General features: G+C 38.7%; 1 long non-coding RNA gene across 1 annotated transcript in view; it reads left to right on the forward strand.

The window, feature by feature from the left end:
- The window catches only part of LOC109289130, an 8,677-nt gene extending 7,046 nt beyond the window's left edge, over positions 1-1,631 (forward strand). The window contains exon 3 of the long non-coding RNA XR_002095304.1: positions 967-1,631. This is a non-coding gene — a long non-coding RNA (uncharacterized LOC109289130). The remainder of the gene's footprint in view (positions 1-966) is intronic.
- Positions 1,632-3,382: the final 1,751 nt, after the last annotated feature.

The following is a 3,382-nucleotide window of genomic DNA, read 5'->3' on the forward strand; positions in this document are numbered from 1 at the left end:
TGTAGGTATGCTGCTGATTCTTCCTCCCCAGGTGCATCACCTTGCACTTGTCGGTGTTGAATCTCATCCTGTTCTCATCTGCCCACCCCTGTAACCTGTCTAGGTCTGACTGCAGCCTATTCCTCCTGTCTAGCATGTCCACATCTCCCCACATCTTAGTGCTAGGTAAGAGAAGTCACTAATACTACCTCCAAAGTGAGTTTGGGCCTAAAGTTAGAGTCAGAAGGGGAGGGAAAAGAGTCTTCTGACAAATTGGTCTTGCTGGGTACCAGGAAGCTCTGAATCCCTGTTTGTTTGTGTTTGGAACGATTATTAGAGCTTGATCATGGAGTCTCAATACATTTACCCTAGTGATCAGCAGTTTTATGCTGAATAAAGCAGTAGACCCCAGTGACCATAAGTAGGGTGATCATATGGGACAGTGTGAAATCTGGAACACACTTTTTTTCCCCCTCCACCCCTCAGGCTGCAGGGAATCAATGGCATGTTAATGACCCATTGCTCTTTAACAAACACCATAAAGTAATAATTGGTGTTAATGGTCATTCCACTAATCAAGCTCACCTATTTTAGGGCAGTTTTGCTGTCTGCTAGGGCTTCATATTTTGCTGCTGCTGCTGTTTCTGAGCTCCACACCTGGGATGCTTGTTCTAACTTTCACCAGCTGGCTGGGAGCAGCCTCAGAAGCCAAACCAGAACATGTGGTCACCCTAACCCAGGGGCAGGCAACTTATTGTGGGCTGAGGGCTGCTTACTGAGTTTTAGCAAGCCATCGAGGGCCACACTACAGGCAGCCAAGAGCAGATAAATATTACATTTTCTAAATTTTCTAGGGGCCCTGCAGGCCAGATACAATGGCCTGGTGGGCTGCATCTGGCCCGCAGGCTGCATTTTGCCGAACCCCTGCCCTAACCATATGCAACTCCATTGAAGAAATGTTGAAGAATCACCTTCTGCCCCTTTTAGGTGCAGCATGATATCAATCTTCATCTTTACAGTTGTGAAGATTACTAAAGGAAGGGAACAAGCACCTGGAAATTAACCAGTGGCTAGCTGGCTAATGAGTTTTCTTATGGCTATACTGAATAAAGAAAACAGTTTATGAACTGAACTTAAAAACTCATCCCTTTATGAGCAGGTAAATTCCAACTGCTTTTACAATAAAACCAGGATGGTGACCTTTAAAGAGATAGTGAACCCATTCCTATAGTGGTAGATCAAAAGTATCTGTAGATGGTAGTGCTCTTGAACATAATTAATTTTAGACAAAGACGACAAATTCTTTAATTGGATTTTGTCACCGATGCAATCAGATGTTACCAAAGTTGTGTGAATCATCTAAGAAAACATACCTGCTTTTCATTTGAAGAAACATTTTTGTAAGTTTGCTGTCTGATGGGTACTAGTATTTAATTGCATGCAAGACAAAATACAGTCAGCATTATCAGGTGGAGGGGACGGTTTAAAAACATTCAGGACATGCTATAGAATGGGTTTTTTTGAAGAATGCTGTAACGAAGTGTCACCATGTGTTTCTTATGAAGTAACACACCTACTATGCAAAGCTAGCTAAGGTAACTACCAGCTGCACAATTAATGGCAAATTTGAATCTATATAGATTGTTCCTCATTTTTTTAATCTTCATAGGAGTACATACCTTTATATATAGAGAAGGTATCTGTTCAAGAGAGAAAATTCAAGTCACCCAAAATAATTAAACAGCATATTTTATTAAAAATAAATAATCATTTTTTTAGAAGCTTGCAGAAATTGAGTTGCAAATTCTGCTCTTACAAAATGAAAGACTTCAACATTTAGCGTAAATTTTAGTGTGTGTTTGTTTTTTTTTTTTTATGAGGAGGAAATCTGAATTCAGAGGAAAGGCTACTTCTTTGGAAGTTTATAGGAATTTACTTGCAATAGGGATTTGCCTACTGAGTTTTAAAGATGCTGGATTGCTTTCAAAAGCAGTGTTTCTTTTAATTTCCAATACCTGCTACATGTTAAATCCTATTTAAAGGCCGCCAACGTCCTTTTCTGAAGTTTTTGAAGTGGACTTGTTTTTGTTCAGTCAAACTTATTTTCAGAAATACTTGGTATAGTAAGCTTCCTCTACCCTATGAATCTCTCTCGCTTAATTAGTATGTGGGAATAATTAGAAATAAAAAAAAAATCCATTCCAAAGCAACAGTAAGATAGCGATTGTTTCCCTCCCACTGTCTTTTGACTGTTTCAGCATTGTTATCTTGAGGAAGTATAGTTTTAGTGGCTAGCATACAACACTTGTAAGTTAGGAGTTAGGTTTATTTCCCACGCTGCCCCTGATTTCCAGCATGATGACTATGGGCTGCCTCCTCTATAAGATGAGGAACTGATGCTACTTCCCATGGGGGAATTTGCAGTCTTGTTAATATTTATGAAGTGCTTTAAGATCCCAAGAACAAATATGCTATTAGACTGAAGCAGTACCTCTCAGTTTCCTGTTCTTGGAGGTAGTTTGTCTGTATTTCATCAGAAGAAATATTTTCCTTGTACAACAAAATTTGTAGCTCCTCATTTACAGCTGTTCTAGCCATAGAGGAAAAGAAGGGAAAATTAATTGTAGGTTCCTATTTTCTTCCTAGTTTTTTTTTTTTCTTAAATTCACATAACTGATCATTGCATTCTTTGTTTATATATTGCTATCTGAACTTTAAAATCACAACCTTTTTCACAGTAAAAAAAATGCAGTAGTTACTGGTTTAGTGTTTACCACAAATTCTAAAAAGTATCCTTTTATATGACTACCATGTTAGACCAAAAGGTTTGCAGTTATGCCAGTACTGTTTTATAGTTCGTGTTCGCATTTCATGTTGGTGCCATACAACAGCACCTGCTTGCAAATATTTCAGATATTTCCTAAATCTAGGCATGTCTTCTGGTCTAAAGTATCGTAGAAATTAAAGCAGATTTATGCATCTGGAATTTCACAAAATCCAGTGGAGCCATTATTTATAGGCATGAGAGATCTGCTTGTGTCAGTCTGATACAGCTTGATTCACTGAGCTGAAAAGACACTGGCAGGCTTGATCAGTCTTTCTTGTGTAAAGGTAATCCAGATACAGCTTTTCACTTTGCCTTTGCTCTTTTATATGAACATTCACCAGCTATCATGAAAAAGGATATTAGCCTTTTTGTACTGAATTTTTTTGGATGACCAAGATCTCTGCCTGTGAGCTAATCTAAAAAAGTCCTTGTGCCAGTGCTACATAATGGCTTCTGACTTAATCTGACCTAATGCTACCTGGGTCCAATTTTTGCTTTGGGCATTAGAACCAACTGCTTTTACCCATCTGTGAACTGGAATACCAAAGGAAAAAAAAAAGGGGGGGGGGGGTAGTT

The sequence above is a fragment of the Gavialis gangeticus genome, unplaced genomic scaffold (genome assembly GCF_001723915.1).
Source record: "Gavialis gangeticus isolate Ggan-Ray unplaced genomic scaffold, GavGan_comp1, whole genome shotgun sequence".
Lineage (NCBI taxonomy): Eukaryota > Metazoa > Chordata > Crocodylia > Gavialidae > Gavialis > Gavialis gangeticus.